Below are 25,361 nucleotides of genomic sequence, written 5' to 3'. Positions count from 1 at the left end.
ACATCAACTGCACTGCCCTCATCTTACCTTCTTGGTTACCCCTCAAAAAGCTCAATCAAATTTGTGAAACATGATTTTCCACTCACAAAGCCATGCTGGCTGTCCTAATTAGCCCTTGTGTCTCTAAATGTCTAGAGATCCTGTCTCTCAAAATACCTTCCAACAACTTACCCACCACAGATGTGAGGCTCACTGGCCTGTAGTTCCCAGGCTTTTCCCTGCAGCCCTTTTTAAACAAAGGTACAACATTTGCCACTCTCCAATCTTCAGGCATCTCACCTGTGACTATCAATGATTCAAATATCTCGGATAGGGGACCTGCAATTTCCTGTGAAGGACCTTGGGACATTTTATTCCATTAAATGTGTGAGATAAATACACAAACTTACGAATTAGGATCATGGTTTGCTCACTCTGCCAATCACTAGAATCATAGCTGCTCTGACTGTATCCCACCTCCCCTCGGTAACCTTTCACCCCTATGACAGGGTTGTGAATCTGTGGAATCCCCTGCCCAGTGAAGCAGTTGAGGTTCCCTCATTGAACATTTTTAAGGCAAGGATAGATGAATTTTTGAACAGTAAAGGGATTAAGGATTATGGTGAGCAGGCGGGTAAGTGGAGCTGAGTCCACGAAAAGATCAGCCATGATCTTATTGAACGGCGGAGCAGGCTCGAGGGGCCAGATGGCCCACTCCTGCTCCTAGTTTGTATGTTCATCAAGGTTCTACCTCCCTCTGCCTTGAAAACAGTCAAAGACTCTACTTTCACTGCCTCTTGAGGAAAAGAGCTCTAAAGACTCACAACCCCCCCCCAGAGAAATTAATCCTCCTCATCTCTGTCCCTTTGCCTTCCAATCCACTGCTGAGCGCAAGGACGCTCCTGGATCCAGGATTTCTACATTCACGTTAATGTTAATTCCTTCATCAACCTTCCCCTCTCCAGGGTGGCCGATCTTTCCTCATCTCCTTTAACCTTGTTGTCTCCCCCCAACAGCTCTACATTCTTTCCAAAAAAAAAACAGTAGGACTAGGGGGCACAGCCTCAGGATAAAGGGGGAGCGGTTTAGAACGGAGTTGAGGAGGAACTTCTTCACTCAAAGGGTGGTGAATCTCTGGAATTCTCTGCCCGTTGAAGTGGTGGAGGCTGCCTCGCTAAATATTTTTAAGACGCGGGTTGATGGGTTTTTGATAAGAGAGGGGATTAAGGGTTATGGGGAGAGGGCGGGAATGTGGAACTGAGCCACGACAGATCAGCCATGATCTTATTGAATGGCGGGGCAGGCTTGAAGGGCTAGATGGCCTACTCCTGCTCCTATTTCTTATGTTCTTATGTTCAAAACTTTTTAATTTATTCATTCATGGGATATGGGTGTCATTGGCTGGGCACCATTTATTGGCCAACCCTAACTGCCCCTTGAGAAGGTGGTGGTGAGCTGCCTTCTTAAACCGCTACAGTCCCTGTCGTGTAGGTACATCCATTGTGCTGTTAGGGAGGGAGTGCCAGGATTTTGACCCAGCGACTATGAAGGGACAGCCAATGTATTTCCAAGACGGGATGGTGAATGACTTGGAGGTGGTGGTCTCCCAGATATCTTGTTTTCTAGATGGAAGAAGTCACAGATTTGAAAGATGCCACTGAAAGAGCCTTGGTGATTTCCTGAAGTGCATCTTGAGGATGGTACACACCTCTGCCACTGTACATTGGGTGGCAGAGGGAGTGAACCTTTGTTGAGGGGTACCAGTCAAGTGAGGCTGCATTATACTGGAAGGTTTCTTTAAAGTTTTAAAGTTTAAAGTTTATTTGTTAGTGTCACAAGTAGGCTTACATTAACACTGCAATGAAGCTTGAATGAACTACTCCATTCATTGGCGAGCCAATGAACAGCTCCAAGTCCCTGCAGCGTGAACAGATAGCATGATACACCTTCTACATTCTACCGCTATTCTCCCCAATCTACCCCACACACCCCGGACATTCTCTCTTCCACCTTCTTCCGTCGGGAAAAAGATACAAAAGTCTGAGGTCACGTACCAACCAACTCAAGAACAGCTTCTTCCCTGCTGCTGTTGGACTTTTGAATGGATGTTCCTCATATTAAGTTGATCTTCCTCTACACCCTCGCTATGACTGTAACACTACATTCTTCACCCTCTCGTTTCCTTCTCTATCAACGGTTTGCTTTCTCTGTATAGCATGCAAGAAACAATACTTTTCACTGTATGTTAATACATGTGACAATAATAAATCAAATCAAATCCATCTCAATGCTTTAACCTGTATCGTTACCAAACCACATGTGTCACCTCTTTACCCATTGACCAAGGTCATTGCGATGATCACAAATCATCCTTTTGAAAACTTAAGAACATAAGAAATAGGAGCAGGAGTCGGCCATCTAGCCCTTCGAGCCTGCCCCGCCATTCAATAAGATCATGGCTGATCTGAAGTGAATCAGTTCCACTTTCCCACTTTCTCCCCATAACCCTTAATTCCCTTGTCTATCACAAACCTACCTAACCGTGACTTAAATATATTTAGCAAGTAGCCTCCACCACTTCAACGGGCAGAGAATTCCAGAGATTCACCACCCTTTGAGTGAAGAAGTTCCTCCTCAACTCCGTTCTAAACTGCGCACCCCCCCCCCTTATCTTGAGGCTGTGCCCCCTAGTCCTGCTGTCCTTTCTAAGCGGGAAGAATCTCTCTGCCTCTACCCTATCCATCCCCTTCATTATCTTATACGTCTCAATCCTGGGATGTGAGTTAAGTCGGAATTTATTGCCAATCCTCAGTTGTCTGTAAGAAGGATCACAATATTGGTCAGGATTCAGAATCTGTTCTGCTGAGCCTTCTCTCAGACACGAGTCACAATGGATATGGCTCCATCACATTGGGGTGGGATTGTCCTGCTGGATTTTCTGTTTGAGAAGCTGATAGAAATGTTTAGCAGATCAGGCAGCGTCTGGAAAGAGAGAGACAGGTCAGCTACATTATCGCATTGATGGCTATCCATCGATACTTTGCATCAGGTTTAGTTTCTGTCTCTAAGACGATTCTCTTGTTGATTCTGTCCCTGGAAAAAATATTTATTCACTAACGCACCACCCGCCCAGCGCAGTTTTCAAACGGGAATTGGATAGTTATCTGAAGAATCACAGAATCCCTACAGGAGGCCATCCGGCCCATCAAGACTGCACCAATTCTCTGACAGAACATCCCATCCAGGCCCTATCCCTGTAACCCTGGTATATTTACCCCACTAATTTCCCTAACCTACATACCTTGGGACACTAAGGGACAATTTAGCGTGGCCAATCCCCCTAACCCACACATCTTGGGACACGAAGGGACAATTTAGCATGGCCAATCCACCTAACCCGCACATCTTGGGACACTAAGGGACAATTTAGCATAGTCAATCCACCCTAACCGACACTTCTTGGGACACTAAGGGACAATTTAGCATGGCCAATCCACCCTATCCAACACTTCTTGGGACACTAAGGGACAATTTAGCATGGCCAATCCACCCTAACCTGCACATCTTGGGACACTAAGGGATAACTTAGCATGGCCAATCCACCTAACCTGCACATCTTGGGTCACTAAGGGACAATTTAGCATAGCGAATCCACCCTAACCTACACATCTTGGGACACTAAGGGACAACTTAGCATGGCCAATCCACCCTAACCTGCACATCTCGGGACACTAAGGGACAATTTAGCATGGCCAATCCACCTAACCCGCACATCTTTGGATTGAGAGAGGAAACCGGATCACCTGGAGGAAACCCTTGCAGACACGGGGAGAATGTGCATGCTCCGCAGACAGTGAACCAAGGCCGGAATTGAATCCAGGTCCCTGGTGCTGTGAGGCATCAGTGCTAACCACTGCGCCACCATGCCGCCCCAGAGAAAACATTTGCAGGATTAGGGAGAGTGGGACTAGCTGAGCAGCTCTTGCAAAAAGATGGCATGTACTCGATGGGCTGAATAACCTCCTTCTGTGCTGTACTCAGTTTGTGACCCCAAATGAAAAATTCTCACAGCTCCAGGAAGGTGCTATGAGCCGGCGTGAGGCTCCGCTCTGGGACTGAGGAGCAGGAACTCAGGCCTTCCCTCTGCTTCACTTTCCAATCATTAATCTCCTTCAGCGGCTAAGGGCAATCAGTATCAATCGGTAGCAATCAAAGACCTGCAATTCCTACAATTAATCTTTGATTTGGCCTGACAGTTGACTGTTCAGTTTCTGGTACTGGGTAATCTTGCTGCCTGCTCATTGAAGTCACTGATGAGTTGTCCTCCTCCACGCTGGCACGTTCACTTCCGTCTCACTCCAATGACACTCCTTAATTATTAGTTTCTGTTCGCTCTTAAACACATTGCCCATCTCTCCGGAGATCAGTGGATGGCTGGCGAAGGGGAGCGTGTCTGGCTCTCCGCTATTCTGATCTGAATGATTATTCTTCTTCGCAATTCCCTTTGCTCTTTTCTCTTTCTGCCATCGTAAAGCTCAGTTGTTCACAGCCTCTGGTACGTGGATAGTAACATCCAGTTAATTTACTGATCCCTAGCAACCCCTTGAACTGAAAAATAAGGTGCTTTAGAGACCAGTCTTCTAGCCCCAGTGCCCATTTTCACCCTCATTACTATAGCCCCTGCTTGGACTTTCGATTAGTTGCCTTTAAACCAGAAGGTCGTGGGTTCAAAATCCACCAGTTACTTGAGGACATGAATTTATTTTCCAGAGGAGTGCTGAAAGTGTGCGGCCTGATCTGGCATGCTGTCTCCTGAATGATTTGAACTGATTTGATTTATTATTATCACATGTATTAACATATAGTGAAAAGTATTATTTCTTACGCAGACAAAGCATAGGAAAAGAAAGGCGAGGGTATAGAATGTATACAGTCATAGCTAGGGTATAGAAAAAGATCGACTTAACATAAGATAAGTCCATTCAAAAGTCTGACAGCAGCAGGGAAGAAGCTGTTCTTGAGTCGGTCGGTGCGTGACCTCAGACTTTTGTATCTTTTTCCCAATGGAAGAAGGTGGAAGAGAGAATGTCCGGGGTGCGTGGGGTCCTTAATTATGCTGGCTGCTTTTCCAAGGCAGCAGGAAGTGTAGACAGAGCAGTGAAAGGTATTGTTTCTTGTGTGCTATACAGACAAAGCGTACTGTTCATAGAGAAAAAGGAGAGAGTGCAGAATGTAGTGTTACAGTCAAAGCTACGGTGTAGAGAAAGGTCAACTTATTATAAGGTAGGTCCATTCAAAAGTCTGGTGGCAGCAGGGAAGAAGCTGTTCTTGAGTCGGTTGGTATGTGATCCCAGGCTTCTATATCTTCCTCCTGTCGGAAGAAGGTGGAAGAAAGAATATCTGGGGCACGTGAGGTCCTTAATTATGCTGGAAGCTTTTCCGATGCAGCGGGAAGTGTAGACAGAGCAATGAAATGTATTGTTTCTTGCGCACTATATAGACAAAGCATACCATTCATCGAGAGAGTGCAGAATGTAGTGTTACAGTCATAGCTAGAGTGTGGAGAAAGATCAACTTATTATAAGGTGGATCCATTCAAAAGTCTGGTGGCAGCAGGAAAGAAGCTGTTCTTGAGTCTGTTGGTACATGATCTCAGACTTTCGTATCTTTTTCCTGATAGAAGGTGGTGGAAGAGAGAATGCCCAGGATCCTTAACTATGCTGGCTGCTTTCCCAAGGCACCTGGAAGTGTAGATGGAGTCAAGAGATGGGACGGGGGTTTGCATGACGCACTGAGCTACATTCCTTTTTACGACCCTTTGCAGTTCAAGAGACTCTATCTGAAGAAATGCAAGTTGTTATTGAGTGATGCACAGAAGAAGAGAAAATGAGCTCGCAATCGGTGGGAAATACCAAGAGAATGTGACAAGGGCAAAGAACATTGAAGAACTGGCTACTTTCCCGAGGCAGTGGGAAGTGTAGATGGAGTCAATGGATGGGAGGTTGGTTTGCCTGATGGATTGGGCTTTGTTCATGACCCTTTGTAGTTTCTTGTGGTCTTTTTGAGGCCCCATCTACCCTCTCAATTGGTCACAGGAGATCCAATGGCACTATTTTCAAAGAAGAGTAAGGGAAGCTCTCCCAGGTGTCCATTGCCAATATTTAATCCTTCAGGAAACACATTACTAAAGCAGATTGTCTGTTTATTTTATCAGATTGCTGCTTGCTGAAGCTTGCTGTGTGTCTCCTACAGTGATTACACTTCATAAATACATCATTGGTGGCAATGTACTTTCGGACGCCCTGATGTCAGAAAAGGCGCCATAGCAACGAAATTCTGTCTACACAATGTTAAGTAATAAATCGACAATGAGTGGGGTTTTCCCATGTCACCCTCCACGGGATTCACAGTGAGCAGGACACGGGCCATGGCAAAGACCTGTTGACTTTGGGCAGGATTTTCTGGTTTTGGAGAGACGCGGCCATTGGGTGGGATTTTTTTGGCCCCGCCCAGCACTGGGAATGTCCAATCTTGCCCAAAGTCAGTGGGATTTGGGTTGTGTCAGCCAATCCCCTGCAGCGCATCCCGTTGGGATGGGGACGGACAATCCCAGCCAATATCTCAAAATACAATGATTGGACAATATTCTACCCAAATGGATAAGCAGACCCTGCCTGGTGTGAACTATCAAAATAGTTCTTGTGATAAGTGTTGTGCTTCATAAAGCAAGATAGATATGATCGGTACAGACACAGGCTAAAGCAGTGAGGTTAAATTATTAACTTGGCAAAATGTAACTGCGGTACTAGGAGTAGCAAAAATCATCACATTAAGCACCAGTACATTAAGCCGTAATCACTTACTCAGAAAACCTGACTGCTTGATTTCACGAACCACCAAAAATAGACAACCTCACGACTGGTATAAAATTAGGCTTAAACTCCGACTAACTCTACATTCAGTCGAGTTTATTTAATATGACAAACAGCAAAGCGTGAGGGGTTGAATACTTAATTGAAGGTTAGGCTATAGTGGGTGGATTACACACAGTCCCAGACACCTATCTACAGGGAAAGCCACGGACAAAGGCAGAATGAAGATTCCCTCAGGCAACCTTTTGGAAAAGGGGGAGGGGGTCGCAGAGAAACTTACAAAATTCTAACAGGGTTAAAATAGGGTAGATTCAGAAAGAATGTTCCCAATGGTGGTGGAATCCAGAATGAGGGGTCATAGTTTGAGGATAAGGGGTAAAACTTTCAGAACTGAGAAATTTCTTCACCCAGAGGGTGGTGAATGTGTAGAATTCACTCCCACAGAAAGTAGCTGAGAACATAAGAACATAAGAAATAGGAGCAGGAGTCGGCCATCTAGCCCTTCGAGCCTGCCCCGCCATTCAATAAGATCATGGCTGATCTGAAGTGGATCAGTTCCACTTTCCCGCTTTCTCCCCATAACCCTTAATTCCCTTGTCTATCAGAAACCTACCTACCCATGACTTAAATATATTTAGCGAGGTAGCCTCCACCACTTCAATGGGCAGAGAATTCCAGAGACTCACCACCCTCTGAGTGAAGAAGTTCCTCCTCAACTCTGATCTAAACTGCCCGCCCCTCTTGTTTTGAGGCTGTGTCCTCTAGTCCTGCTGTCCTTTCTAAGTGGGAAGAATCTCTCTACCTCTACCCTATCCATCCCCGTCATTATCTTATACGTCTCTATAAGATCGCCCCTCATCCTTCTAAACTCCAACGAGCACAGGCCCAGTCTATTCAATCTCTTTTCATAGGCTAACCCCCTCATCTCCAGTATCAGCCTAGTGAACCTCCTCTGCACTCCCTCCAAGGCCAAAATATTCTTTCGCGAATGCAGCGACCAAAACTGCACCCAGTACTCCAGCTGCGGCCTCACCAGTGCCCTGTACAGTTGCAGCAAGACCTCTGAGGCCAAAACTTTGTCTGATTTCAAGAAGAAATTAGATAGAGCTCTTGGGGCTAAAGAGATCAAGGGATGGGGAGAAGTGGGGGGGGGGGGATCAGGATATTGAATTCGATGATCAACCATAATCAAAATGAACAGCTGAGCAGACTCAATGGGCCGAATAGCTTCCTCCTGCTTCTGGTTTCTGTAGAACATGGGAGAATGATAGACTCAACGTCATAGCACAGAAAGAGGCCATTCAACCCACTGAGTCTGCGTCACTATTTCAAAGAGCAGACTATTAGTCCCACTCATTAGCTCTCTCCTTACTGGCCCCCATTTTCTTTTCTCTCTTCAAATGTTTGGATATTTGCTCATCTGGCAACATTACCTATTTTGCCAATAATCCAAAGGCCAAGGAGCAGCACGGCGGCACAGTGGTTAGCACCGCTGCCTCACAGCGCCAGGGACCCGGGTTCGGTTCCCGGCTTGGGTCACTGTCCGTGCGAAGTTTGCACGCTCTCCCCGTGTCTGCGTGGGTTTCCTCCGGGTGCTCTGGTTCCCTCCCACAGTCTGAAAGATGTGCGGGTTAGGTTGACGGGCCGTGCTAAATTGCCCGTTAGTGTCAGGGGACTAGCTAGGGTAAATACATGGGGTTATAGGGTTTAGGTGGGATTGTGGCCAGTGCAAACCCCATGGGCCGAATGGCCTCCTTCTGCACTGTAGGATTCTAAGACTACAGATTTCCTGATTCCATCCCTCTCCCTGACCACTGGCAGAACCAGATGTTTTGCAACAATGTTGTCCAATTTGACCCTGAGTTAAGCTTCCAGGCTCTCACTCTTTCTATCAACATAGACTGCCAACTTCCACCTCCATCAATCGCCCATCTCAACCGCTGCCTCTCCAGTGACTGACACGCTGGTAACTAGCAATACATGAAGCCAGGTTTTGACCTCAGCTTTTTCAGGGGCAGACCCAAAATTACTAAAGAAGGAACACTCATTTGTGTGGTAACCTGATACAATCTGATAGACAGCACTCAAAAGCAATCTGGTCAAGTCAACCCTGCGAACCAACTACTAATTTTGGATACTCGTTACTAATGTTCGCTTTCAAGTGGGTCAATTATTGCTCAGCTGAAATGGAGAAGGTGCTTTGAATAATGTTCTGTGATAGTTATACCACTCAGCTTCAGAAATTACCCACTTCATCAATTAGGCAATGATACAGGGGTGCAAATTCTGATCCACACAGGGAGGGTGGGGGGGGTGGAGGGGGGTGCCTGGCAGAGGTGGGGTGGTGGAAGTAAGCGTTAATGAAACCTTGGGAAGGGACTGCACAACATTTCACGTGTCACAAGCACCCACCGTGATTTTGGTAGGCACCTATGGGTGCAATTGGAATCAATTTCAATCTAAACCAGTGAGTACGTTTGTGTTGTATCACAGCTTGGTATGGGCTCCTGCTCTGGCCGAGACCGCAAAAAACTACAAAGGGTCGGGAATGCAGCCCAATCCATCACACAAACCAGCCTCCCAACCATTGACTCTGCCTACACTTCCTGCTGCCTCGGGGAAAAGCAACCAGCATAGTCAAGGACCCCACACACCCCGGACATTCTCTCTTCCACCTTCTTCCGTCTGGAAAAAGACACAAAATTCTGAGATCACCTCCCAACCAACTCAAGAACGGCTTCTTCCCTGCTGCCGTCAGACTTTTGAACGGACCTACCTTGCATTAAGTTGATCTTTCTCTACACCCTCGCTGTGACTGTAACACTACATTCTGCACCCTCTCCTTCCCTTCTCCCCTACGCACTCTACGTACGATTTGCTTCGTCTGTGTAGCGCGCAAGAAACAATACATGTGATAATAATAAATCAAATCAAGTCAAATGAGTACCCATTTTTGTATCATTTGCGAATTCTACACTACATCACAACAGTGCCTGTGCTCCAGGAAAGGACTGAATTGGCAATTAAGTGCTGAAGTTGTGAAAAGCATTGAACAAATGCAAGTTCCACTCTCCTCATCCACCAAGACAGGACATTAAATGGGCACCCTCCTGTCCTGATCCAAGCCCATTCCCTGTCTGAATGGGTTAAAATTACATCACAGAATTGTTACGGGGCAGAAGGAGGCCATTTGGCCCTTCATGTCTGCACCAGCTCTACAAAACAGGCATCATGACTTCAGAGTTAATGTCACTATTAAAAAGGAAGGGGAAAGTGAGATCAGAGTGCTATCAATACAGCAAGTAATAGAATCGTACAGTGCAGAAAGAGGCCATTCAGCCCATCAAGTCTGCACTGAGTCTCTGTCAGAGCATCTGACCCAGGCACACTACCTGCCCTGTCCCCGTAATCCATACATTTATCCGACTATCCCCCTGACCCTAGGGGCCAATTTAGCATGGGCATTCCATCCGCACACCTTTAGAGTGTGGGAGGAAACCTGAACGCTCAGAGGAAACCCATGCAGGCATGGGGAGAACGTGCAAGGTCCACACAGTCACACATGGGCCAAACTGCGTAGTGTCACAAGCGAGGATTACATTAAAAGTACAATGAAGCTACTGTGAAAATCCCACAGTCGCCACACTCCGGCACCTGTCTGGGTACACTGAGGAAGAATTTAGCATGGCCAATGCACCTTATCAGCACATATTTCGGACTGTAAGAAACCGGAGGACCCAGAGGAAACCCACACAGACACGGGGAGAATGTGCAGGCTCCACACAGGCAGTGACCCAAGCTGGGAATCGAACCCGGGTCCCTGGTGCTGTGAGGCAGCAGTGCTAAGCACTGTGCCACCGTGCTGCCCAATCTTATTGTGATAGACTGAAACATGGGCGGATCCAGTCTATCACTACATGAACATATATTCTTACAATGTTCAACTACACCAAGGAGAACCTTAGATTCTAAAAAAAAGAACTTGCGTTTATATAGTACCTTTCATGATCTCCAATGGGAAAAGGTTTTACAGACAAAGGTACTTTTAACGTATGGTCATTGTAGTAACCTAGGAAACGGAATGGTCAATTTGTGTACTGCAAGCTCCCACAAACGGCAATGTGATCATTGCTGGCTCATCTGTTTTTGGGGATGTTTTTTCTTGGGTAACTAGCGGACAATGCAGCAGGGAAATCTTGTCTGTTGTTCCTCAAAGTAATACAGTAGGATCTTATCCCTCCACCTTAGAGTTGACAGGTCCACAATTCAATGTCTCAGCCAGGCAGCACTCCCTCAGACCAGCTCTGCAACAATCAGCCTGGACCTACCTGCTCTGGAGTGGGACCTGAACCCAGAACCTTCAGACTCAGAGGCAAGAGTCAATTGGGCCAAGACTGACAAGCAAATCAGAAATTACTGTGGCACAGTGTTTATAAGAACATAAGAAATAGGAGCAGGAGTAGACCATCTGGCCCTTCGAGCCTGCCCCGCCATTCAATAAGATCATGGCTGATCTGAAGTGGATCAGTTCCACTTTCCCGCTTTCTCCCCATAACCCTTAATTCCCTTGCCTACCAAAAACCTATCTACCCGTGACTTAAATATATTTAGCAAGGCAGCCTCCACCACTTCAACGGGCAGAGAATTCCAGAGATTCACCACCCTTTGAGTGAAAAAGTTCCTCCTCAACTCCATTCTAAACTGCCCCCCCCTTATCTTGAGGCTGTGCCCTCTCGTCCTACTGTCCTTTCTGAGCGGGAAGAGCCTCTCCACCTCTACCCTATCCATCCCATTCATCATCTTCTACGTCTCATACGTATTTTGAGGCTGTGCCCTCTAGTCCTGCTATCCTTTCTGAGTGGGAACAATCTCTCTACCTCTACCCTATCCATCCCCTTCATTATTTTATACGTCTCTATAAGATCCCCCCTCATCCTTCTGAACTCCAACGAGTACAGACCCAGTCTATTTAGTGTCTCTTCATAGTCCAACCGCCTCATCTCCAGTATCAGCCTAGTTTATGGTCCACACGGACAGCCCCAGAGACCCGGGTTCAATTCCAGCTTTGGGTCACTGCTTAAATACAGTCTGCACATTCTCCTCATGTCTGGGTGGGTTTCCTCCGGGTGCTCCAGCTTCCTCCCACAATCCAAAGATGTACCGGTCAGGTGGATTGGTCATGGTAAGTGTGTGAGGTTACAGGGATAGGGTGATGGTTAGGGTCTGGGTAAGATATTCTGTTAGAGAGTCGGTACAGACTCGGTGGGCCAAACCTGCCTCTTTAAACTTTAAAGTTTGTCACAAGCAAGCTTACATTAACACTGCGATGAAGTCACTGTGAAAATCCCCTAGTCACCACACTCCAGTGCCTGTTTGGGTACACTGAGGGAGAACTGAGTATGGCCAATGCACCCTAACCCATACATCTTTCAGACTGCGGATTCGATAGGTCTTTTAAGAGACTTTTGGATAAGTACATGGAACTGAGTAAGATAGAGGGTTACAGGTGAGCCTAGTCAGTAGGGACATGTTTGGCGCAACTTGTGGGCCGAAGGGCCTGTTCGTGCTATAGTTTTTCCTATGTTTCTCCACGCAGACAGTGACCCAAGCTAGAAACTGAACCCCGGTCCCTGACGCTGTGAGGCAGCAGTGCTAACACGGCCAGTGTTCATTCTATAATCTCAAATTCCTGTTTAGAACGCAGTTCTGTCCCCTGACCACCACCCCCCCCCAACTTACTCCAGCAGCCCTGTCCAGAAAACGTCCTCAAATGCGCTGTCGATCCCCACAATCAGGTTTGCTGTTCCAACAACACATCGGCAGTTTTCAATTATCAATTTTCTGAGCCAGAGTAAAGCCACAGTGAGTGCAAGGTCCATCAGAGTCGGCCAGTAATCTTCCAGGACTAATGGCTGAATAATTGATAGGTCTATCAGCAGTTTTCAAACGATAAAATTGCACCGTTCCATAATGCAACATTATGACTAAGAGAGTGAGCAGGGAGGTTAAGGGACGGGAGTGGTGGGGGGGGGTGCTAATGATTTTACACGAAGAGTTGTTAGCACGCAGATTACACATTGCACTGAGTGGTTGAAGCAGAGATGGTTGCTTCATTTAAAGGAAAAGGGAATAAAATATTTGAAAGGCGGGGAGACGCAGAATACGGAGGCAGCAGCCAGGAATTAGGATGAGTTTGGATTCTGCCAGCACAATGAGCGGAATTTTACCGGCATGCCCGCCCCGATTCCAAGGGCGGACGGAGGTTCGGAGAACGGAATTCTCCATTTGCCTCGGATGGGATAGTACGAACCCCGGGTGGACGTGCCGGTAAAATCCCGCAAATGGTCTCCTTTGGGTTCCAGAATTCCAATCACACACAGAAACTAGAAGTCGGAGTAGGCCATTCAGCCCTTCAAGTCCTGCTCCGCCATTCATTATGATCATGCTTGACCATCAAATTCAAAATCCCGATCCCCACTTGCCCCTCCATGTCCTTTGATCCGTTTACTCGCAAGGGCAATATCTAACTCCGTCTAGAAATCAAACCACAGCATGATCATTGCTGGAGCAGCTGGTTTTAGGGATATTTCTTTCTTGGGTAACTAGCGGACAGTGTAGCAGGGAAATCTTGCCTGTCCTTGCAGTAGGGTCTTATCCCTCCACCTGAGAGTTGACAGGCCCACAGTTTAATGACTCAGCCTTGCAGCACTCCCTCAGTCCAGCTCTACAAGGGTCAGCCTGGACCTTTCTGCTCTGCAGAGGGACTTGAACACAGAACCTTCAGACCCAGAGGCAAGAGTGCCACATCCAGATCACCAACAAGCTGTCCTGGTCCCCCCCCGTGCCGACTCCATAGTTAAAAAAGCCCACCAATGCCCCCACTTTCTCAGAAGATTTGGCATGTCAGCTACGACTCTCACCAACCTTTGGAGATGCACCATAGAAAGCATTCTCTCTGGTTGTATCACAGCTTGGTACGGGCTCCTGCTCTGCCCAAGACCGCAAGGAACTACAAAAGATCATGAATGTAGCCCAATCCATCACGCAAACCAACCTCCCATCCATTGACTCTGTCTACACTTCCTGCTGCCTCAGCAAAACAGCCAGTATAATTAAGGACCCCACACACCCCGGACATTCTCTCTTCCACCTTCTTTCTTTGGGAAAAAGATACAAAAGTCTGAGATCACGTACCAACCAACTCAAGAACAGTTTCTTCCCTGTTGCTCTCAGACTTTTGAATGGACCTACCTCGTATTAAGTTGATCTTTCTCTCCATCGCAGCTATGACTATAACACTACATTCTGCACTCTCTCTTTTCTTTCTCTATGAACGGTATAGTGCACAAGAAACAATACTTTTCACTGCATATTAATACATAGAACATGGAACATAGAACAGTACAGCACAGTACAGGCCCTTCGGCCCTCGATGTTGTGCCGAGCTATGTCGGAAACCAAGGTCAAGCTATCCCACTTCCTATCATTCTCGTGACAATAATAAATCAAATCAAATAAAATTGTTGTGCTATGGCTAACATGCAAATCAGAAATTACCATGGCACACTGCTGACTCATGGTGTCAGGGACCCAGGTTCAATTCCGGCCTTGGATTACTGTCTGTATGGAGTCTGCACGTTCTCCCCATGTCTGCATGGGTTTCCTCCGGGTGGTAGGGTAACTAGCGGACAATGCAGCAGGGAAAGCTTCCTCAACTACATTCCACACATTTGCCTCTCTGGGTGAAGAAATTTCTCCTCACCTCAGTTCTTTACCCCTTATCCTCAAACAATGGCCCCCAAGTTCTGGACTGCCTCACCCCAATTCTGAATATATTCTGTCTACATTCTGTCACTCCCTTCAGTATGAATGGACACCTGCTGCTAAAATGAATGGGAAAATTCAAATCTGGAAGAATGTATGGTATGACCAGGGAATCACATAGCATGAGGCCATTCGGCCCACTACATCTGTGATAACTCAGTATTAAGATCACACAACATGCAGAACATCAGCCGACACACACCCTCACTAAGTTTGGGTGCAGCATTATAACATAGCAGAGTGGGTGAGTTAAACATTGCCAGAATCTTATCCAAAAGCCAAATACTGCAGATGGTGAAATTCTGAAATAGAGACAGAGAAATAGTCAAGGGATCAGTCAGCATCTGTGGAGAGAGAAACAGGATTAACGTTTCAGGTCAAAGACCTTTCATCAGAACTCCTCCCACACGATTCAGGAATATTGGGGTGGAGAACGGATCTTATAAGACAGGCAAAAGGAAGGACAATTTTAAATCCCAAAAGTTCTGTAACCAAACAGAGGAGTGAATAGGGTTTGGTCCCAGATTGGGTGATTTATCAGGTGTGGCTGGTTACTACTTCTGGGGTCAAACAAGGGGTGTGGTTGAGGCCCTTTCTGCTTCAGAGTAAGAATCCTACAGCACAGGAGGAGCCCATTTACTCCATCGGTTCTGTGCCATCTCTTTGAAAGGGGTGACACGGTGGCACAGAGGTTAGCACTGCTGCCTCACAGTTCCACGGCCCTGCGTTCGATTCCCGGCTTGGGTTGCTGTCTGTGAGGAGTCTGCACATTCTCCCCGTGTCTGCGTGGGTTTTCTCTGGGTGCTCTGGATTCCTCCCACAGCCCAAAAGGTGTGCAGGTTAGGTAGATACTAAATCAACCCTAGTGCTAGGCAGATTGGAAGGGTAAATATGAGGGGTTACGGGAATAGGGCCTGGGTGAGATTGTGGTTGATGCAGACTCGATGGGCTGAATGACCTCCTTCTGCACTGTAGGGATTCTATGAAAGAACTATGTAAATTAGTGTATCTCAGAGGTCTGAGATCATGTACCCACCAATTCAAGAGCAGCTTCTTCCCTGCAGTCGTAAGACTTTTGAATGGACCTACCTTGCGTTAAGTTGATCTTTCTCTACACCCTAACTATGACAGTAACACTACATTCTGCACTCTGTCCTTTCCTTCTCTGTGAGTGGTATATTTTGTTTGTACAGAACACAAGAAACAATACATTTCACTGTATATTAACCTGTGTCAACAATAAATCAAATCAAATCTTCTGCCATATCTCTGCAGTATTCTCTCCCTTCAAGCATTATTCAATTCTCTTTTCAAGATTAATACTGAATCTGCTTCCACCGACCTTTCAGGCAGCACTTTCCAGATCACAACTTGCTGCATCTAAAAAAAATTCATCTCCCTTCCGACCTGTTCTGTCAATTACGTTAAATCTGTCCCTCTGGACACTGACCCACCTGCCAGTGGAAATGGAAACAACTTTTTTTCTTATTTGGTCTGTCAAAGCCATTCATGATTTTGATGATCTCAGTTAAGCCTCCCCATTACCTTCTCAGCTTGAAAGAGCACAATCCCAGCTGTTCCAATCTCCAAGAGATCACTACTTCCCTGGTCATTCTGGTAAATCTTCTCCACACCCTTCCCAAGGCAGTAATGTCTCTCGGACTAACCCCACTGCCTTTCCAATGGACAACCTTCCACTCCCATCCAGGTGCCAGGATTGACGAACGAACATTAAAGAATTCATAACAGGTGGCACAGTGGTTAGCACTGCTGCCTCACAATGCCAGGGATCTGGGTCCCATTCCCGGCTTGGGTCACTGTCTGTGTGGAGTTTGCATGTTCTCCCCATGTCTGCGTGGGTTTCCTCCGGGTGCTCCGGTTTCCTCCCACACTCCAAAGATATGCAGGTTAGGTGGACTGGCCGTGCTAAATTGCCCCTTGGTGTCGGGAGACTATCTAGGGTAAATGCATGGGTTATGGGGATAGGGCCTGGGTGGGATTGTGGTCGATGCAGATGTGATGGTCCGAACAGCTCCTTCTGCACTGCGGGATTCTATGTTCTATAACGCACGCACAAGAGAAATGGGAAATTTCAGGATGGAGCAGTGCAAACTGTTCTCTTTGATGGGGGTAGCCCAGAACAAAGAGCCACAACTTTACGGGAAGGTGGTGTAGTGCAGTGGTATTTTTGCTGGGCTAGTAATCCAGGGACCCAGAGTAATGCGCTGGGGACCCAGATTCGAATTCCACTATCACAGATGATAAAGTTTAATTTAATTTAAAAAATCTGAAATTAAATCTGGAACCTGTTGAGGCACAGTGGCACAGTGGTTAGCGCTCCTGCCTCATAGCACCAGGGACCCGGGTTCCATTCCAGTCTTGGATGACTGTCTGTGTGGAGTCTGCACGTTCTCCCCGTGTCTGCGTAGGTTTCCTCCGGGTGCTCCTGTTTCCTCCCACAGTCCGAAAGATGTGCGGGTTAGGTTGATTGACCAGGCTAAATCGCCCCTTAGTGTCAGGGGGATTAGCAGAGTAAATACATGGGGTTACTGGGATATGGTTTGATTGGGATTGTGGTTGGTACAGGCTTGATGGGCTGAATGGTCTCTTTCTATTCACAAGAATGATTCCTGGAATGAAGAGCTCGTCATATTTGGAACGGGTTGAGGACTCTAGGTCTGTACTCATTGAAGTTTAGAAGGGTGAGGGGGGGATCTTATTGAAACTTACAGGATACTGCGAGGCCTGGATAGAGTGGACGTGGAGAGGATGTTTCCACTAGTAGGAAAAGCCTAGGACCAGAGGGCACAACTTCAGGCTAAAGGGATGATCGTTTAACACAGAGATGAGGAGGAATTTCTTCAGCCAGAGAGTGGTGACTCTATGGAACGCTTTGCCGCAGAAGGGTATGGAGGCCAGGTCACTGAGTGTCTTTAACATAGAGATAGATAGGTTGTTGATTAATAAGGGGATCAGGGGTTATGGGGAAAAGGCAGAAGAATGGGGATGAGAAAAACATCGGCCATGATTGAATGGTGGGGCACACATGATGGGCCGAGTGGCCTAATTCTGCTCCTGTGTCTTATGGTCTTATGTAGTGTTGGGATTGTATGATTCAATTATTCTGAAAAGTCTAATGGTGACCATTGTCAAATGCTGTAAAAACCTATTTGATTCATCCACTAATTTCCTTTAAAGAAGGAAATCTGTCATCAGGTGACTTTGTGGTTGGCTCCTGGATGCCAGGGCAATTAGGGATGGGCAATTATCATTGGCCTACCCAGCGATGCCCACATTGCACGAGTTAGATTATTCAGAGTGATATCAGGAAACACTCCTTCACACAACAGGAAAATGTGGATCTCACTCTCCCACCGACTGAGGCTGTGGGTCAACTGAGAGTTCCCAAACTGTCAGAGGGGTAGATTTTTCATAAAGGCAGAAGTACTGCAGATTCTGCAAACCTGAAACAAAAGCAGAATGTACTGGGCAGTGTCTGTAGAGAGAAACAGAGTTAACAATGTGAGTTGTGCTTTAGAGATAGATAGATTTTGTTAAGAGGATTAACGCTTGCAGAGTCAAGACAAGGAGAAGGAGTTAAGATACACATCAATCAGTCGTTTGAAGGGAAAAATGGTCTCCTCCTGTTTCTCCATTTCAGATATTTGTGAAGTAAATAGACCTATATGAACTGTACTAGATATTTTCTACTGCAATATGGATGACACAGTGGCACTGCTGCCTCGCTGTGCCAGGGGCCCAAGGTCATCTCCAGCCTTGAGTGACTGTCTGTGTGAATCATACAATCCCTAAAGTACAAAAGGAGGCCATTTGGCCCATCGAGTCTGCACCGACCACAATCCCACCTAGACCCTATCCCCGTAAACCCACATATCTATCCGGCTAGTCTCACTCACACTAAGGGGCAATTTAGTATGGCCAATCCACCTAGCCCGCACATCATTGGAGTGTGGGAGGAAACCGGAGCACCCCCGAAGGAAACCCACGCAGACATAGGGAGAACGTACCAATTCCACACAGACGGTCACTCGAGGCCAGAATTCAACCCTGTTTGCACATTCTCCCCGTTTCTGTGTGGGATTTTCTCCAGGTGGTCAGGTTTCCTCCCACAGTCCAAAGATGTGCAGGTTAGATGGATTGGCCATGATAAAATTTCCCCTTACTGTCAAGCAGGGTAAATAGATAGGGATTACAGGGATAGGGCCTGGGTGGGATTGTTGTCGGTACAGACTCGATGGGCCAAATGGCCTCCTTCTGTCCTGTAGGCATTCTATGATTCTATGAAATAAGTGCGAAAACAACATCAGCAGAGTCACACCTAGAGGCTAGGCAATGATTTCTATTGAATGACACTGATGTATGGACCACTCAGAAAGGTATACCTGGGCCCAAGCAAACTGGGGCCAGGTTCTTTTAATTCTTTCACAGGCTTTGGGTGTCGCTGGCTAGGCCACCATTTGTTGTCCATCCTTAATTGCCCTTGAAGTGGTTGTGAGCTGCCCTTTGTGAGCAGCTGTAGTCCATCTGGTGTAGGTACACCCACAGTGCTGTTAGATTTGATTTGATTTATTATTGTCACATGTATTGGGATACAGTGAAAATATTGTTTCTTGCGCGCTATACAGACAAAGCATACCATTCATAGAGAAGGAAAGGAGAGAGTGAAGAATGTAGTGTTACAGTCATAGCTAGGGTGTAGAGAAAGATCAACTTAATGGGAGGTGGGTCCGTTCAAAAGCCTGACAGCAGCAGGGAAGAAACTGTTCTTGAGTCGGTTTGTACGTGACCTCAGATTTTTATATTTTTTCCCAACGAAAGAAGATGGAAGAGAGAATGTCCGGGGTATTTAATTATGCTGGCTGCTTTCCCAATGGATGGGAGGCTGGTTTGCATGATGGATAGGGTAACATTCATGACCTTTTGCAGTTTCTTGCAGTCTTGGGCAGAGCAGGAACCATTCCAAGCTATGATACAACCAGAAAGTATGCTTTCTATAGAGCATCCGTAAAAGTTGGTGAGGGTCGTAGCTGACATGCCAAATTTCTTTAGTCTTGTGAGAAAGTAGAGGTGTTTCTTAACTGTAGCATTGGTATGAGGGGACCAGGACAGGTTGTTGGTGATCTGGACACATAACTTGAAGCTCTTGACCCTTTCTACTTATCCCCATTGGTGTAGACAGGGGCATGTTCTCCTCACACTTCCTGAAGTCGAAGACAATCTCCTTCAGTTTGTTGACATTGAGGGAGAGATTATTGTCATTGCACCAGTTCACCAGATTCTCCATCTCATTCCTGTACTCTGTCTCATCATTGTTTGAGATCCAACCCACTGCAGTGGTGTCATCAGCAAATTTGAAAATCGAATTGGAGGGGAATTTGGCCACACAGTCGGATGTATAAGGAGTATAGCAGGGGGCTGAGGACACAGCCTTGTGGGGCACCGGTGTTGAGGATGATTGTGGAGGAGGTGTTGTTGCCTATCCTTACTGATTGTGGTCTGTGTGTTAGGAAGTTCAGGGTCCAGTCGCAGAGGGAGGAGCCGAGGCTCAGTTTCCCAGGATTTTGATCCAGCGACAGTGAAGGAATTGCTGATATATTTCCAAGTCAGGATGGTGTGGTGCTTGGGGGGGTAATGTGCAGGTAGTGGTGTTCCTACGTGCCTGGTGCCCTTAGATGGTAGAGGGTAGAGATTTGGAAGGTGTTGTTGAAGGAGCCTTGGTAAGTTGTTGTAGATGGTACACACGGCTGTTGCAGTGCGTCAGTGGTAGAGGGAGTGAATGTTTAAGGTGGTGAATGGGGTGACAAACAAGTGGGCTACTTTGTCCTGGATGGTGTCGAGCTTCTTGAGCGTCGTTGGAGCTGCACATATTCAGGCAAGTGGAGAATATTCCATCACACTCCTGACTTATGCCTTGTAGATGGAGGACAGGCTTTGGGGAGTCAGGAGGTGAGTTACTCACCACAGGATTCCCAGCCTCTGATCTGTTCTTGTAGCCACATTATTTATATGGCTAGCCCAGTTCAGTTTTAACACAGTAAACCATCAGATTAATTCTGAATAAAATAACTTCTGAATTTACCTCAATTTTAAACTGTGGAAGAAATGTTCTAAAATATCATGTTGGTGAAGTATTTATCCAGCAAAGGCACACAGCAGAAAATAGTCTCACTCACGGCTGGTGACCCTTCCTGAATAAGAAAGCTGTGAGTTTAACTGCCATATAGCATTCAATTCTGGTCGCCACACTATCAGAAGGATGTGGAGGCTTTGAAGGGGGTACGGAAAAGATTTACCAGGATGTTGCCTGGTATGGAGGGCATTAGCTATGAGGAGAGATTGGAGAAACTTGGTTTGTTCTCACTGGAGCGACAGAGGTTGAGGGATGACCTGATAGAATTCTACAAGATTATGAGAGGAATGGACAGAGTGGATAGTCAGAAGCTTTTTCCCAGGGTGGAAGAGTCAATTACTCAGGGAAATAGATTTAAGGTTTAAAGGAGATGTACGAGGCAAGTTTTTTTTTACACAGAGGGTGGTGGATGCCTGGAGTTCGTTACTGAGGGAGATATGGAAGCACATACGATAGTGATTTTTAAGGAGCGTCTCTGGACAAATACATGAATAGGATGGGAATAGAGGGATATGGTCCCCGGAAGGGTAGGGGGTTTCAGTTCAGTCGGGCAGCATGGTCAGCGCAGGCTTGGAGGGCCGAAGGGCCTGTTCCTGTGCTGTAATTTTCTTTGTTCTTTATTCTTAACCTAGGCTGAAACTGCACTGAAATACTGAGGAACTGCTGCAGTGTCAGAGGTACCACCTTTGGCTGAGAGGCTAAACCAATAACCCAGCTGTCCCACAGTTGAGTGTAAAAGATCCTGTGTCGCTATATGGAGAAGATCCAGGAGTTATCCCTGGAACTTCCTGGCAGATAACATCATTTAATCTAACAAAAGAAAATGCTGGAAAATCTCAGTAAGTCTGACGGCTGTGATGGAAATAGAACTGATGTTTAGAGTCTGGTTGGCCCTTCCCTCTGATGAAACGCTGGCTCTATTCTCTCTCCCCACAGATGCTGTCAGACCCGCCAAGATTTTCCAGCACTTTCTGTTTCCGTTTCAGATTCCAGCAACCGCAGGATTTTGTTTTTATCAGTGAAACTAGCCGGCTGTTATCGCGCTGCTGTGTGTGGGACAAAGTGGCTGCCAGATTTTCAACATAAAATAAACACTTCACAATCAGGGCGGCGAAAAGCTTTGGGACGCCAGAAGGATAAGGAGATTGTCATTCGGCCCAATGTGGCTGTTTGTGAGGCGCTATATAAATGCAACCCCCTTCTTTGCAAAGCCCGACTTTTTTTTTCAAATAAACCTACGCATTTCCAGAGGCGGAACTTCACCGCCTCGCCCGCCTCGGAATCGGAGCGGGCGAGGATCTGACGACGGAAATCTCCCTTGACCTGGGGCGGAAATTTCCAGTCTCGCCGAGCGAGGCTGTAAAATGCCATCCCGTGCGAATGAATTGCGCTGTCACCTGTAGGGTTATCGCTGCACTGTTACAGCGGAAGGGCTGACAGAATTGGTATGTACACATTCTGCAGGCACTGAGATAATCAGATGCATCAGAAAAATGAATTGAGCTGATAATGACATACAACTCCAGATCAATTTACTGAATGAATGAGTTCACAATCCACAACTCTGTCTGTGTTTGATTGCTGAGTATTTGTGACCTATACTTATCTTTCACAACAAAATTCAAATGTCAAACAAAAATCCAGGACTGGTGATTAATAATACTTCCTTGACTATCCCAGCCACATCTCCCAGTAGATGGGTTTCTTAAGGTGGCTTGGGGTGTTTTAGCAATAATGTCCTGAGGAATGTCTGAGGCGTCTGATAGACTTCCGAGAGACAGAAAGTGATGAGAGAGAGAGATTCAAAGGGAATAAATGAAAGAGGGGAGATATGTTTCAGAGAGAGCGAGTGAGGATTAAACCTGAGCGACTGAGTGAGAGAAGGTAAGTTAGAGAGGTGCAGGTCAGGGTCAGCACTGGTAATTAAATGAATTAATGAAATTCTCTCTCTCCCCCTTGTGAATGGGTGTGAGGCAGAGAACTCGGGGGGGGTGCGGGGGGAGCTGGAGGGGTTTGGGATGAGTGTGGGGGAATTTGGAATTCCAGGATAGGTCCATTTCAGGAAGTTTTTTGACAACAAACAAATGTGTTAGTGATCCGGCAGAATCAGAAGGAATTCAGTAAAAACTCTAGAGGAACGGCCACTGTGCCACCAGCTGTACTTGGTATCTGTGTAAGCCAGAGATCCAATAAGGACATTACCCGGAGTTTAAATGTTTCTGTGAACGTAGTTCAATTATTAAATCATCCTCAGTCACAAACCCAGAGTAACATTCCCATCTTTTACAGCGCTCCTCTGCCCTGAGGGTTCTGTTTATTTAGCATTGACATTTAAGGATCCAGAGTCGGTTTCCTGTTAAACACAGTGCCAGATTCCCGGAGTCACAGCTCCCTCACTCCATCCATTCAGCAACAAGTGTGCTATTCCCACACAACCTGCTCTCTCTCTCTTCCCACCCTCTCCCCCGTTTCTGTTTGTAAAATTATTTCTTTTTACTCTCCTTTCTCTCTCCCCCTCTCCTGTCTCATTCTTATTTCTCCTCTGCCCTTTCCTCCTCACCTATTTCTATCGCGCTCTCCCTTCATCTCCCTCTGTTTTGACTCTTCTTTCCATCCCCCCAACACTATCCTATCCCTCTCTCCTCTATCTGTCTCTGTCTCCATCCATCTCTCCATTTCTCTCCCTTTCCCCGTCCCTCTCCCCCCACCACTCTTTTCCCTTCTCCCTCTTTGCCCTCTCCAATCTCCCTCTCTCAATATCCCCTTCTCGTCTCTCCATCCACTCCCCATCCCCTCTCCTCTCACTCCCTCTCCCCTCCCTTCTCTCTCCTCTCTCTCCCTTCTTTCCTCCACACACTCTCCTCCTCTCTCTCCCTCCTGTCCTTCCTCTCCCTCTCTCCTTAACCCCCTTCCTTCCTTCTTCACCCTCTCTCCCTCTCCCCCTCTCTCTCACACTCTCCTTCTCTCCCTCGCACTCTCCCTCTCTCCCTCACACTCTCCCTTCCTCCCTCTCCCTCCTCTCTCCCCCTTTCGCTCACACTCTCCCTCTATCCCACACATGATCCCTCTCTCTCCCTCTTCTTACACATTCTCCCTCTCTCCCGCACACTCTTCCTTTCTCCCTCACACTCTCCCTCTCTCCCTCACACTCTCCCTTCCTCCCTCTCCCTCCTCTCTCCTCCTTTCACTCACACTCTTCTTCTATCCCACACATGATCCCTCTCTCTCCCTCTTCTTACACATTCTCCCCCCTCCCACACACTCTTCCTTTCTCCCTCACACTCTCCCTCTCTCCCTCGCACTCTCCCTCTCTCCCTCACACTCTTCCTTCCTCCCTCTCCCTCCTCTCTCCCATTTCTCTCACACTCTCCCTCTCTCCCACACACTCTCCCACTCTCCCTCTCCCTCTCTCCCTCCCTGTATATCTCCCACACACTCTCCCACTCCCTCCCTATATCTCCCACACACTCTCCCTCTCTCCCACACACTCTCCCTCTCTCTCCCTCTCTCCACACACTCTCCCTCTCTCTCCCTCTCTATATCTCCCACACACTCTCCCTCTCTCCCACACACTCTACCTCTCTCTCCCTCTCTATATCTCCCACACACTCTCCCTCTCCCCACACACTCTCCCTCTCTCTCCCTCTCTATATCTCCCACACACTCTCCCTCTCTCTCCCTCTCTATAGCTCCCACACTCTCATCTCTCTCACCACATTCTCCTCTCTCCCTCTCCCCTCTCTCTCTCCCACACACTCTCCCCTCTCCCTCTCCCTCTCTCCCTCTCCCTCTCTATATCTCCCACACTCTCCCCACTCTCCCTCTCCCTCTCTCTATATCTCCCACACACTCTCCCCTCTCCCACACACTCCCTCTCTCTCCCTCTCTATATCTCCCACACACTCTCCCTCTCTCCCACACACTCTCCCTCTCTCTCCCTCTCTATATCTCCCCACACTCTCCCTCTCTCTCCCTCTCTATATCTCCCACACACTCTCCCTCTCTCCCACACACTCTCCCTCTCTCCCTCTCTATATCTCCCACACACTCTCCCTCTCTCACACACATTCTCCCTCTCTCCCTCTCCCTCTCTATATCTCCACACACTCTCCCACTCTCCCTCTCCCTCTCTATATCTCCCACACACTCTCCCACTCTCCCTCTCCCTCTCTATATCTCCCACACACTCTCCCACTCTCCCTCTCTATACCTCCCACACACTTTCCAACTCTCCCTCTCCCTCTCTGTATATCTCCCACACACTCTCCCTCTGTCCCTCTCCCTCTCTCTCCCTCTCTATCTCTCCCACACATTCTCCCTCTCTCCCTGTCTCCCTCCCTCTCTCTCTCTCTATATCTCTCCCACACACTCTCCCTCTCTCCCTGTCTCCCTCCCTCTCTCTCCCTCTCTATCTCTCCCACACACTCTCCCTCTGTCCCTCTCCCTCTCTCTCCCTCTTTATCTCTCCCACACATTCTCCCTCTCTCCCTGTCTCCCTCCCTCTCTCTCTATATATCTCTCCCACACACTCTCCC

At 47.2% G+C, this 25,361-nt stretch overlaps 1 protein-coding gene across 2 annotated transcripts in view; it reads right to left on the bottom strand.

Moving 5' to 3' along the window:
- Positions 1–25,361, bottom strand: part of LOC145344572 (synaptotagmin-10-like) — an 80,139-nt gene that overhangs the window by 54,206 nt on the left and 572 nt on the right. The gene's annotated exons all lie outside the window — the stretch shown is intronic.

The sequence above is a fragment of the Carcharhinus amblyrhynchos genome, chromosome 6 (assembly GCF_965287045.1).
Source record: "Carcharhinus amblyrhynchos chromosome 6, sCarAmb.v2.hapA, whole genome shotgun sequence".
Taxonomy (NCBI): domain Eukaryota; kingdom Metazoa; phylum Chordata; class Chondrichthyes; order Carcharhiniformes; family Carcharhinidae; genus Carcharhinus; species Carcharhinus amblyrhynchos.
The sequence above is the reverse complement of the archived record's forward strand: the minus strand, read 5'-3'. Positions and strand labels throughout refer to the sequence as shown.